This window comes from Ictidomys tridecemlineatus, chromosome 1 (assembly GCF_052094955.1).
Source record: "Ictidomys tridecemlineatus isolate mIctTri1 chromosome 1, mIctTri1.hap1, whole genome shotgun sequence".
NCBI lineage: Eukaryota > Metazoa > Chordata > Mammalia > Rodentia > Sciuridae > Ictidomys > Ictidomys tridecemlineatus.
Genome location: NC_135477.1, coordinates 3,642,699 through 3,655,043, shown reverse-complemented (window position 1 = coordinate 3,655,043; position 12,345 = coordinate 3,642,699). Strand labels below are relative to the sequence as shown.

Below are 12,345 nucleotides of genomic sequence, written 5' to 3'. Positions count from 1 at the left end.
CAGTTAGTAACACTGGGTAGGTATCATGTTGTGTTCCTACTCAAAAACAGAACAAAGATAAAAATCAGAGGGGGATGAATAAGCTTTTGGGGGCTATAGCAAGTTGTCATGTGCCTATGTCCAAGCTGACCAGATCATGTGCATTAAATGTGTATTCTGTAGCCAATGATACTTCCATAAAAGTGTTCAAAAAACCCAAAAAGTTAATTGCTTAAACTTGAAAAGTTAGATTCAATGAACAAAGAACTTTAAAAACACAAGTTAGAGAAAGCAACATAAAAGAAATATAAAATATTAATAGTGTTATGTCTATGAAAGAAAGTGTGTCAATGATGAGAGACTTCTTCACAAAGGGAATTCCAGTCCAAATGGGTTCATTTTGAATTCTATCAAACATTTCAGAAAGAAATAAGTCCTATCTTAAGAAAATCTTGCAAACAGCTGTGTGATGGGGTCATTGTTAACCTGAGAAGGACAGCAAATGAAAAGAAAATTACAAGATGCTATCGCATGTGAACAAATACACACAAATGCTAAATAAATATCAGGGAGTCACTTTCAGGAATACATTAAAATATGTCATAGCCAAGCAGGATTTTTCTCCATAAATGTAAAAAAGCATAAAACAAAATTAACTCTCAATAGTCAAACCATGTAATTTACTATACAAATTGAATAAAATTTATAATCACATCAATAAATGTAGTAAAGGAAATGTACAAAATTGAATGTCTATGCATGATAAAATACATCAGCAAATTAAAAAAGAAGAAAAATTTTAATATGATAAAGGACCATGCCAAATAATCATCGACAACAACTAAATCATCCCTACTACTAACATTAAGTTCCTGATAAAATTGAATTCTCTCCCTAAGGTAAAGAATGATATAAAGAAGGTGTATTATGACTACCTCTATTCAGTATTGCACTGAAGATTCCAGTTCAGTGCAATGAGGCAGGAAACGAGAGGGAGAGGGATGGGGAGAGGTGAAATTCTAATAAAATTATTATTAGAGCAAAGAAAAAAAGGAAACTTAGAAAAAAAACAAACTCCAGTCTTGTAAAGATAACATGATTAGGCATAGATAATTTTCAGAAGAATCTACCAAGAAGTTATTAATGACAATAAATGAATTTAGTAAAGTTGCTGGATATAAGGTCAATATACAAAAGTCAATTGCATTTCTATGGACTAGCAACAAATGAATGGAAAATTAAAGTTTAAAAAATACTGGTTAAAAGATTATTGATATCATCAAATATCAAGAATAATTGTTTGGATGATATACAAGTATTCTACTTTGAAAACTGTAAAACAGTACTGAAACAAATAAATGGAGAGAGATGCTAGGTTCCTGGTTGGAATAACTTAGTGTGATTATTATCTTAATTTCCCCCAAATAATCTTTAGTTCCAATGTAATACCAAGAAAAATTTATCAAGTTCTATTTTGAATAGGAATCGACAGGGATTTTTAAAATATATAGAAAAACACACACATTTAACATATAATATTAAATAAAATCTTATATTTAAATAAAATGTACATAGGATAGTCAAGGCAACATTAGAGAACTAGAAAGCCAAAGGATTTGTGCTGTAAAACTACATCTACTACCTCAGATTGTAAGACAGTGTTTAGTTGTGCAATAGACAAAAGGCTCAATTTGTCATTTGATTTATGACAAAATAGCTATTGCAATTCAACATGGAAAAGTTTAGTCTTCATTAATAAATATGCTTTGCAAAAATGACCTGGACTACTATCTTCCAATATTCACAAAACTTAATTCAAGGGAGACGAGAGACTGAAAGTAAAAACTAAAACAAGCCAGATTTTGAAAACAAAACATGGGAGAAACTTTTCAAGATCTTGGGAGTGAGCAACAATAAAAAGTGAATACAAAAAGCACTAGGTATTATGGATCGAATTGCCCACCCCCTGCAAGAGATGTTACTGTCCTAACCCGCTGTACCTTAGAGTGGAGATAGGGTCTTTGCTGAGGAAATGAAGGTATACGGAGGGCACTGGCTGGGCCCTGGTCTCATCTGACTGGTGTCTCCTCACTAGAGAAAATATGGACAGACTCAGAGGGGAGCAGATGTGAAGAAATGCAGGGAGAAGTCCAAGGTGGGGGCAGAGGAGAGCTGTGCTGCCCTTGGGGCTGCAGGAAGCTGGCCTAGGTCAGGGAGGGTCCTTCCTACAAGGTCACAGAGAGCTCAGGGCCTGCTGCCACCTTGGGTCCAGTCTTGCAGCCTTGAGCGCTGAGCCTGCAGATCTCTGTTGGTCCAGGTTACCCAGTCTGTGGACTCGCTTGGCATATCTTGGTAACTAATGCTTCATGGAAGAAAAGGATATAAATTATTCACTGAAGCAGGAACTTATGTGCATCAAACAAGACCAGGAAGCTTTAAAGACAAGCCAGTTTCTCTCCAACACAGGACCTTATCACAGGACACCCTTAAAGTTCTTGCATTTCAATGCTGCTGCTGCTGCTGCTGCTGATGATGATGATGATGATAATGATGATGTGAAGAAGAAGTGACAGATTTGAACATAAGCACAACTTAAATAGACCTTCATCAGATTGGACATTAAATGGTTAAAATGTCCATCAGCATGTGAGAATGTGCACCACATAGTTTGTCATTCAAGTACTGTAAATTTTAAAATGTGACACAACTACACATTCACTAGGACTACTAAACTGGAAGGGAGTGTGCAGGTGAGGTGTAAAGGGGAGGTTGAGCTTTGTTACATTGTTTTTCCGGGAGGGATACTTGGTCCCATTTGGAAACAGTTTATCAGAATCCACCAAAATTCATTGCAGTAGACATGTATCCTGCAACGGTGCACATCCAACTGCAGTGAGGGCTTTCATTCCCCAAGGACATGAACAAGAAGGTTTCACAGCAGCTTCATTTGTAAGAACCCCAATCTGGAAAGAGCCCCGTGCTGACTGTGGCCTGTCCATGGGATGAAGGAAGAGCTGCACACGGTCAGGCCTTAGGACAGACACAGTGTTGTGGGGAGAAGTCTGATCCAAAGGAGCCCAGGCTCCAAGCTGCCCTCCACAGAAGCTCAGAACAGGCAGAAAGAATTCGTGAGGGGTGAAACCAGGATAGTGTTTCCCTCTTAGGGTGTCTGGAACTGGAGGGAAACTTCTGGAATGGGGGAGATGATCCTTTCTTGCTCTGGGTGGTGGTTACGTGGCTGCTCACAAGGGTAAGCACCCATCTGGGCCTGCAGCAGGTTGGCTCACTAGGCCCCTGAGGTTGGAAAAGGAAAGAGAATAAAGTTCAGATAATATCCAGAAATGTGTGATCCATGAGGAGCGGGGACAGTGACCCTCTCAGATCAGATATAATCAGGTATCACAGCATAAAAACTTTGTGATTAAGTCACCTCAAGCAGGTGTAGAAACCGGGACAGAAGTGAGCTGATCAGATAGTGCGTGCCGCAGTAGGGTGAGCTGTCAACGATAGAAAAGTGAATGTTTTTAAGCACTGAGTAAGCACTAATTAATACTTAACCAAACAAGTAAATAAGACGACGCTATATATGATGACTGTATATTAAGGTATGCATTCTTAATATTTTTAAATAAATGTATTTGTTAATAAAGACCTGATTTTAGTGCCTGGGCTGTTGAAATAATTTTAATTCAAGTTGGTTTCAAGTTTATTTCAAGTTGGTTATCTCTTTCCATGATGTACAATGTAAGAACCTAAACAAAAAAACTCTATAAGAAAAAAATGTAAGAGATTTTAAATCATTTAGAAGCAAAAGAGAATGTCTTCAGAAACAAGCTCTACAGTTTTAAAAGATGCATTTCATTATGAAAAATTTTAAATATTTTTATGATGAAATACAATAATGGTCAATAAACACAAAGTAGATTTGGTAAAATTAAGCAGAGAGTGAATAGGTTTATATTTAATATATACTCTAAATGCATCTCAAGTGCATATAAAGAGCTCTTAAAATTTGATAACAAATATGATAGAAATATGAGAAAAAGGTGCTCAGTCGTACTAGAGATGAGGGAACTGTCATAATGAAATTCAATTTGTCCTTCTCTGGCAAAAAGAAAAGGCTGTACTACCCATCATGGCAGCAATATCAGGAAGGAAAGATTAATCAGAGCAGGCTTCCTTTTGTAAAGTGTCTGAACCATTTATTTTAGAACATATTTAGAAACAGGGTTCCCTGCACCCACCAACCGGGGGCTCTCACTCTCCAGAGCACTGCTCCAGTGACCAGTGCTTCCCCAGAGCCTTCACGAACACCATCCCCAGAGAGGCCACTTGTGGGAGAAAGAGGCAAATCATAAAAAATAAGCAAAGGAATAATAAACAAGTAAACAGCAGCAAAACAACAACAACAACAAAAAAAACAGATGGTATCAAGGATTTAGCTTTTTAATATTTATTTTAAAAATGAAAGAACACATGCTGCTTGCAAGTATTTTAAGCAACATGAAAGTGTATGAATAAAAAGTCACAGACCCCCTGTTGATAGCACCATTGATGAATGGACATGTGGCCTTGTATGAGTTTGTATGTTATATGTACACACATGCTACATATGGGTGTCCATCTACACACACATATATGCCTGCATACGCATATAGTATATAATATACTGCAATAATGATAATATGTCTCATTTTTGCAATTTTGCTTACAAAAATAACAAGCATCATGGGCATCCCTGATAGTCAGCACGACATGCCTGCTTGGCATTTTTAAAACTTTGTATCCATATAATATGGAGGGATCATACATTTGGGTTCATTGAGATTTTTGTCTTTTTAAACACAATTATAATGACATCCTAGTATATAGGTAAATTAATGGACTCATGCTTACATTTCTTAAAAAATATTATCAAATATAATCATTCACAAATGTGCCTTCCCAAATGGTTCTACAAAACTGTACATTGGCTAACGGTGTGAAAACCACCCACTCCCCACACTCTTACCTTTAAAAAGCAGGCCGGCATGAGAGGTAAAGACTTTTGGCTGATGGTGTTTTGAACGTTTGTCTCTGTTTCTGAGTGAGGTTGGACCCTTGGCCTGTGTTCCACAGAGGCTGTGTTCTTTGCCAGCTCAGGACTTCACATCTACTTACGAAGAACATGACTCAGAACAAAATTAATATTAAAATACCTTCTTGGCATTAATATTAGTTTTTGGCCTAATTTTCAAACTTTCTAGGTAAGCAATTATTATTTGCAAATAGTGAGAGTTTTATCCTTTCTAGGTTTTATATTGCATTTTCTTTCCTCTAGGTTGTGAGGGTCACTAAGAAAAGCCAATGAGTCGACCTGCGTAGGGTGCGGCATTCTTTTGAGGTGCAAACAGGAGCACCTCCGGGCTCCACGGTGAAGTGAAGGTTTGCTTCTGGTTGCTGACAGGCAGCTTGGAGAGGGCTACCAAATGCTGCGTTTTCAATTAACTGCTTTGTTTCTGCATGTTCCCCTCTGGATTTGAAGGTTTTCCCTGCTGGGTCTCAGTGTCAGCCATGTTCTAAGCAGCGAGTTGTGACTTTGGAAATTTCAGTTAGGTTCAGTTCAATTCGAGGAAGATCTGTCAGGTTCAGCCCTTTATAGGCCTGGGGTGTAACTGTGCTGGTGACGGCAACGGTGCTGTCCCCATGGAATAACTGCCCCTGGAATTCACAGTGCAGTGCACCTCACTGTGGAAGCTGCACTGGGGGTGTCAGAGGACTGTCAACCTCCTCCCGAGTTGGGTGTGGGCCTGGCTGGGCACAGAGAGGGCACTTCCACTGTGTGTGTTCTGAAAAAGTGGGCCCTCAGGGTTCTACAAAGATAAAAACGTGAGGGCAGAGGTTTCCCTCTACAAGTGCTGGTCCTCAGACTAATTAATCAGCAACAGCTTCCTCTCACAGGCCCCAGGGTTCCCAGGAGAGCACCTGGATCTGCCTCGTGATGCGGAGACCGAGACTCAGCACCGAGGGCTTCTCCTGGCCAGGTGGACCACGGGGCATCATTCACCTGTCTCCACCGGGCTCACTCAGGGCCATCACTTCTGTTTTGCAAATGAGGCTCCTGAGTGCTATGGCTGGCACCGCTGCCTGATGTGCTTCAAGGACAGCCAGCCAGCAGTGAGGAGGGACAGCCGCAGCTCCTCTGTCAAGGTCAGCTTCAACTTTGGGGTCAATGTGATGCTCTTCTAGAGGTAGCCAGGGGCCAGGCCACTCCTGCCCACCTCTCTGTCTGCCCAGACAGATGACCTGAGCTGGCAGATATGTGGCCACTCCAGAGCCATGAGCTGATGGCCGCCGCTGGCCCAGGCCTGCACCCGCCTTTTCCTTTTCAAGGAACTTGGTTGTCTTGTCTGCTACTCAGCCTCTGCTGCCCAGAGATCCTGACCTCTGGGACACAGGTCTGGATGCAGCTGCCATTGCTGCTAATGCCACTCAGAGCCAGCCTCGGCCCAGAACACAGGTCAGAGCACCGTGCAGAGCCTGGACTCCTTCGGCACTCTCTGCGGGTAGAAACCCCGACTGCTTCTCCCCACCTGTGCCTCCTGCCAGCTGCCCTTCATAGTGAGGAGAGGGCTGCCCAAGCCTCGTACCCCTGAAGATGCCAGGGGTCTGATGAGGACAGTGCTGGTTGCTGCCCCTTAGAAGTCCTACTGGGCACTCTATGGGGAACACAGGGAGCGGGTGACCCTGGGAAGAGGGAGCGCCAGCCGGCAGGGGAGGACCGTGGGAGTGTTTGCCTTGTAACCAAATCACAGGGGGTGCGCTAGTAAAATGGCTGTTTTATTGCAGCAACTGGCGTGTGTCTTGTCTTTTGGCACCTTGCAAACACCTCGGGTGCCCTGGAAGTCAGGAGGCAGAGGCCGGGGCTGTTCAGGGGATGAATGGGCGCTTTCACACCGCCATCCCCATGCCTTGCCCGCGGGCCTCTTCCTCCTGACCCTCGTTTGGGGTTGGGCCACTGCCCAGCTCGCTGTGCAGTCCCCGGGCCCCCTGTGAAGCCCCTGCTCAGCACTGGCTTGGCTGGTGCTGAAACTAGCTCAGGTCTTTGAGCTCTTCCATCTTTCTCACAGAGACCTCAACAAGCCAAAGGAGCTTTAAAAGAGAAAAATTTAAAAAAAGACACTTTTAACATCCAACTAGAACAGTGTCCTTAATGTTAAATTCAGAGATTTGTGTGTGACACAGACTGACGAAACCAGGTAACTGCATCTGTGCCTAGCAAGTGCAGGCAGCCTCAGACAGTCTCCCTGAAGCTAACAGAGGGCTCCAGGATTCCCACAGCCATGAGGAAGGCTTCAAAGGAAATGGCTCTAGCCAGACACGGCAGCCTCTGCCTGCAGAGCTAGCGACTTGGGAGGCTGAGGCAGGAGGGTCACCTGAGCCCAGGAGCTCAAGACCAGCCTGGGCAACGGAGCAAGACCCAGCACCAAAAATAAATAAATAAATATGTAAACAAACAAATAAATAAATATAGATAGGTAGTAGACAGATAGATAGACAGGTTATTCCAGGAAATTTCAGAAGTTTATAAAATCACAGTAAGATAAAACGCCCTTTCCTACCATTACCCCATTTCATCCACACTCTGCATTCCTCACCCTCCCTGTCTCCATTTTGAGGTAAATTTCAAGCTCATAAAATTTTCAGGACATACTGATATAAAAAAAAAGCAATCTTTAAAAATCTACATCTATATCTATCTTTCTCTCTCTCCACATGCATCAACAGGACCCTAAAAACTTTATAATAATTCTATGCTATCATTAAATAACTAATTAGACTTCAAATTTCCCTGGCAACTTCATAAATCCTTAACAGTTTATTGCTCAATTCAGGATCAAAATACGATAAATAAGATTTATGCTTTGCAATTAGTTGCTTTGTCTCAAACCTCTGTTCATCTTTGGCCTCTTCTCTCTCCCTCTCTCCACCCCTTCCCTCCCCTCCCTCCTTTGTCTCTATAATTTAATGTGCAGGTCAAGGTGAGCTATGCCGTCAGTGTCTCCGCCCTGCCCTTTGCCAAGTGCATCCCTGTCGTTCACCATGCCCTTCTCTCCTCCGTGCTCGCTGTATTTGGTAGTTGGAAAAGATGCTTCATGAAGAACAGTGTCCTGCTGGGGCCCTGGCTGTCACTGACCTGTACCAGCTCCAGATGGGAATGGATTCCATCCACGATCTGTCCCCAGTTCTGGTTCCATGTGGATCTGATGACAGGGGAGAAGGAAGGTGTGGTCACCACAAGCCACCCTGCTCATGCCAAGACATGGGAAGTATGAATCCCACAGACTATAGGCAGCCAGCCGGATGACCCCCAGGTCATTGTTCTAGAAAAGACTAGTTTCTTAGTGAATCCTTTCAGGGAGGAAAAAAAATTAAAATGCCAAAATCATTTAATAAAGTTTTCTTTTCCCCCGGCATTGATGACACAATTTGACTTTTTCCTCTGTTTTGCATTATTGCAATTTAAAATGAGGAAAACTATGTAACCATTTCAGGTTAATTTGTTGTTATATTTGCCAGTTTATTCACTGCATTATTAAAACATTCAGTACCATGTGTCATTAGTATTCCAAAATGTAATTAGCATATTTAATCAAAAACAATTAAGAACAAACACTGCCTCCCCTTTTAGGTAATAAAATATTTACTACTGTAAAAAATGGAAACCAAACCATACTTTGAGGTGTTGACTTCTGAGAAGGAAGGGAGGAAGGGGGAGGGGTGGAAAGAGAAAGAAAGAATCCCAAGGATGTTCTCCAAGGTCCCTTTGCTGGGTTCTCTCTCTCTCTCTCTCTCTCTCTCTCTCTCTCTCTCTCTCTCTCTCTCTCTCTCTCATTGTAATTTGCCAAGTGAAAAGAATAAAGTCTTCTTACCCCGCCTCAAAACCATAAGGAAGGAGAATGTGTGAATGGAGGAAAGCCAGGTAGTGGGAATTGGATATTTCAAACAAGTTCCAGTGCTGAGGTGCTGAGCAGGCAGTGACAGCGACACGGGCATGGGAAGTCAGTGGACTCTGCACTAGCCGGTGGCGAGAGGTCCCCTGCCAGCCTCTGCTGAGTTCCTGCTGTGGCTTTGAGATATGGACACTCCACCTCCCCAGCGTCACATGTCCCCCTCCTTGCCTGGAGTCCAGTGTCACGGGGATCTGGATTCTGTTCCTCTAATTCCCACACCTGGAGTCTGTGTTCCATGATGCCCAGTTCGCTGCAGCCTGCCTCGCTCCCCCCCATTCCTCCCTGATCTCTCTTTCTCCTCCTTCTGCCCTGCCCTCCTCATGTCAGCTCTGCCTCTTCACAACTTAGACTTCATGGTCGCTTTTTAAACGACTGCCTTCCAAAGACCACACCCTGCCCCCCAGCATATCACACTTCTTGGTGAATCTTGAAACTTCCTCCCAACCAGCTCCACTTCTCAGGGCTTTTGTCCCTGGGTAGCTGAGAGCTGGTCAACAGGTAGCTCCAGTTTCCAGAAAGCCAAAGTCCCAATGTCAGCTCTGATTGTGTAAATGAGTCATGTGCATTTCCCGTCAGTATTCAGACCAGGTGGATGTAAAAATTACCTGCCTTCTCAAACTCCCAGTTCCTCTTCTTACTATAATTATGTCTCATCCTGGGTTTCCCCCAAAGAAGAGCACGAGATGGAAGCTTACATTTAAATAGTTTTTTGGGGGGAAATTTTATTATAGGAACCAGGAATATAAAGAAGGAGGAAAAAGAATAGGGGGAATCCGGGCAAGGCTGAGTTCCCAGTTTAAGTTGTTGCAGGGGTAAATAAATTCTTGCTATGAAACAGCAACAAAAAATAACCATCACATACTGATATTCACTTTTTCCAACTCCATTTATTATAGAAGAAATTGCCTTTGCTTTGTATTCTTGGCACCTTTGTCAAAAATCAATCCACTATAATGAGCAGATTCATTTCTGGGCTTTCTGTCCTGTTCCATTTTCGTATGTGTCTATTAAGCCATCAACACACAGTTTTGACTATTAGAGCTTTGTAGTAGATTTTGAAATAAGCTGATGTGATGTCTCCAGCTTTGTTTGGTTAAGATTGCTTTGGAAATTTGGGGTCTTTTGTAGTTCCATGCAAATTCTATGATTTTCTTTATTTCCATGAGAGATGATATTTAAAATTTGATAGGGATTGCATTGAGCCTGTGGATTGCTGGGTTAAGTGTGGACATTCTAACAATATTGATTTATACTAGTTCATGAACATGGGATATCTTTGTATTTGTTTGTGTCTTCTTCAATTTCTTCCCTCAATATTTTATAGTTTTCAGTGTTCAGATTATTCACTTCTTTGTTAAATTTACTCATGAATATTTTATGCTTTCCTTCTTATGCTATTGTAAATAGGTTTCTCCCCTTAATTTATTTTTCAGCAAGTTCAGTTTTTGTTTTTTGTTTTTGGTTTGCTTTTTGTATTGGTACCAACAACTGAACCCAGGACAGGAGTGCTTCAACACAGAACCACATCCCCAGTCTTTTCTATATTTTTATTTTAAAGACAGTGTCTTACTAAATTGCTTAGGACCTTGCTAAGTTGCTGAGGCTAGCTTTAATCTTGTGATCCTCCTGCCTCGGCCTCCAAGCTGCTGGGTTCACAGGTGTGCATCACCACAGCCTGCAAATTCACTATTGATGTATCGAAACACTACTTTTTTTTGTATGTTGATTTTGTAACCTGAAATTGAAACTTTACTAATTTCATTTACCAGTACTATTGCTTTTTCGATATGATTTTTAGATGGAACTAACACCAACATGGGGGTTATCTGGGTGATGCCAGCTAAAGTCTCACATTATATGAGAGGAACCAGAAGAGGGATAAACTTTGGATGCTACACATTAATTATGTATAGCAAAAAGTTTAAGTCTGACAATTAAAATAATAGCAAATAAAAGTCTAAAGATTCTGGAAGTTATTAAAGAGCAAAAAATAGGAAAGTAAAGAGAATTATAAATTCACTGCAAAAGAAAGACCATAATTATATATTGTTAATAGAAAACCTGGGAAAAATCAGCAGAATAAGTAAGTGTGGTAGTGAATGTGGTTGGGCTCTGGGGACCCTAACAGCCCCTGTCTTCATAAAAGCAGAGCAGTGAAAAGAAACGTTCCCCTTGTTGTATTTAAACAGATGAAAGTTGGTGCTAAAAGACAGGTTTTGTAGAAATAGACTACAGATTATATTATTTTGAAGAAATCAATCCAAAGCATAATGATATGGAAAGGTGAAAATAAAAGGTTGGGGAAATCTATGCAAGGAACATGCTAAGAGAGGCCAAGCAGTGATACCACCAGAAGTCTAACTTGCCAAGGCCTCTGCTCATTGTGAAGAAACTCGTAATGAATGACAATAAGAAAAGTTTTCAGCAAAAGGTAGCAATCACCTAAACTCCACCTGGCTGGGCCTTGCATTTCAGCTGTGACCCTGGTATCCAGAGAGGGCTGGCAGGCAGGTTGCAGGAACTCAACACACAGCTGTATATATATATAAAAAAATGATCACAATGGAACAGAAATGCTTCGGAGGCCCTGAGTGTATAAAGACACAAAAAGCAAAATTGGCTGAATTGCAACAGAATACTGAAAATTCCAAGAAAATAACAGATCTCTCTTACAAAATTAGAAAGGAAGGGTACAGAAAATTTGAAAACATGTGACTTACCTTCATCTAATAAACTGATCGAGAGGACTGCATGCACTGTATAAGACTATTATTTTAAGAACATATGAGACATTTACTAAAATTGATCTTGCAGTAAATTATAAACTAAATCTCAAAAAATATAGTTGGTCATGTTATTCTTACTATAATAAATTAGAAGTGGAGGTAAAGAATCAAAAGAAAACCTCTCTCCACATATATAAAAAAATCATCTAAATCGTGTGCTAATAAAGAAATCAGAATAGTCATTGTAAGGGATTTGAAAGTGAAGAATGACAAACATTCTGGGAGGGGGCACAAAGGACTTTCCAGGGTGCTGGGATCTGAGGGGTGATGTGCACTTGTTGCTCTTGAGCCCACAGCAGACTTGAGATCAGAGCATGGCGCTGTGTGCAAATCCACAGCAAGGGCAATAGTGAGGATCCCGAGGAGAGTAGGTGAGTTCTGCCTTTCCAGACCCATGGAAGATAACTCAGGAACACCTGGAGAAGTCAGAGGGTGACAAGAGGAGAAAGGCTGAAGTAACGGTGAGGAGCAGAAGGGACTAGAATAAAAATCAGAGAAGATCAAGACCAAGTGTTGGCTTTTAAAAATGATTAGATAGAAGTTAATTGGGCAAAATTAATCAAGAAAATAAGTGAATAAAGGGACAT

General features: G+C 41.4%; 1 long non-coding RNA gene across 1 annotated transcript in view; it reads right to left on the bottom strand.

Annotated features, from left to right (window-relative positions):
* Positions 1-1,556: 1,556 nt before the first annotated feature.
* The window catches only part of LOC144366160 (uncharacterized), a 32,919-nt gene continuing 22,130 nt past the window's right edge, over positions 1,557-12,345 (bottom strand). Inside the window, exons 2-5 of the long non-coding RNA XR_013425056.1 lie at positions 8,156-8,222; positions 4,991-5,131; positions 3,410-3,476; positions 1,557-3,273 (exon numbers count right to left, since the gene is read on the bottom strand). This is a non-coding gene — a long non-coding RNA (uncharacterized LOC144366160). The remainder of the gene's footprint in view (positions 3,274-3,409; positions 3,477-4,990; positions 5,132-8,155; positions 8,223-12,345) is intronic.